This window comes from Myotis yumanensis, unplaced genomic scaffold (genome assembly GCF_028538775.1).
Source record: "Myotis yumanensis isolate MYYU_CA2020_CCGP unplaced genomic scaffold, mMyoYum1.0.hap1 SCAF_11, whole genome shotgun sequence".
NCBI classification, from domain to species: Eukaryota; Metazoa; Chordata; class Mammalia; order Chiroptera; family Vespertilionidae; genus Myotis; species Myotis yumanensis.
This window is the reverse complement of record NW_027223762.1, coordinates 5,728,380-5,729,024: the sequence shown is the minus strand read 5'-3', so window position 1 is coordinate 5,729,024 and position 645 is coordinate 5,728,380. Positions and strand designations below refer to the sequence as shown.

The 645-nt window shown below is 42.3% G+C and overlaps 1 non-coding gene across 1 annotated transcript; it reads left to right on the top strand.

Moving 5' to 3' along the window:
* Positions 1-331: 331 nt before the first annotated feature.
* LOC139020296 (U6 spliceosomal RNA) lies at positions 332-438 on the top strand. Its single transcript, XR_011473288.1, has one exon. It is a non-coding gene; the product is annotated as a U6 spliceosomal RNA (small nuclear RNA).
* Positions 439-645: the final 207 nt, after the last annotated feature.

Sequence of the window (645 nt, the reverse complement as noted above, 5' to 3'; positions counted from 1 at the left end):
AAGCCACTGCTGTCAACATTAACTGCTTCTCTGTAACATGATTGGCCAAAAGCAGATCTTGGGCTTTTATCATTCAACATGTGTGCAACTAAAGACAGTTTTATATAGTATCTACTCCAAGCAATCCATGGTGCAAGGCTCTGCAGGATTCCAAAGAGAGTGAGAGACCGGTTGCCCACAAAGAAAAATACTACAACCTAGTCCAGTAACTATAGCTCAACAACAAGACTTCCTTTTTATAGGGAAAGGGCAGGTGTGGGTGTGCTGCAAAGTTGCAAAAGGTGACCTAGAGAAAGGATAAAGGATGAAAATTTTTCTAAATCAGCTCCTAGTGCTTGCTTCAGCCGCACATAAACTAAAATTGAAATGATACAGAGAAGATTAGCATAGCCCCTGCACAAGGATGGCACACAAATTCGTGAAGCGTTGCATATTTTTTTTTAAAAATCAGCTTCTATATTTTATTGCACATTCAGAGGCCAATAAAGGTCAATTGTTAACCATATGCCACCTCTACCTATCCCCATTCTACAGGGCACAGTGTTAAGGCTGTAGGGATATGCAAGGAAGAAGGAATCTCACATTGGTTCTGCAGCCAGGTGGCCAGGGGTTCGAATCCTGGCTTCACACTGTCCTAGGTGTGTG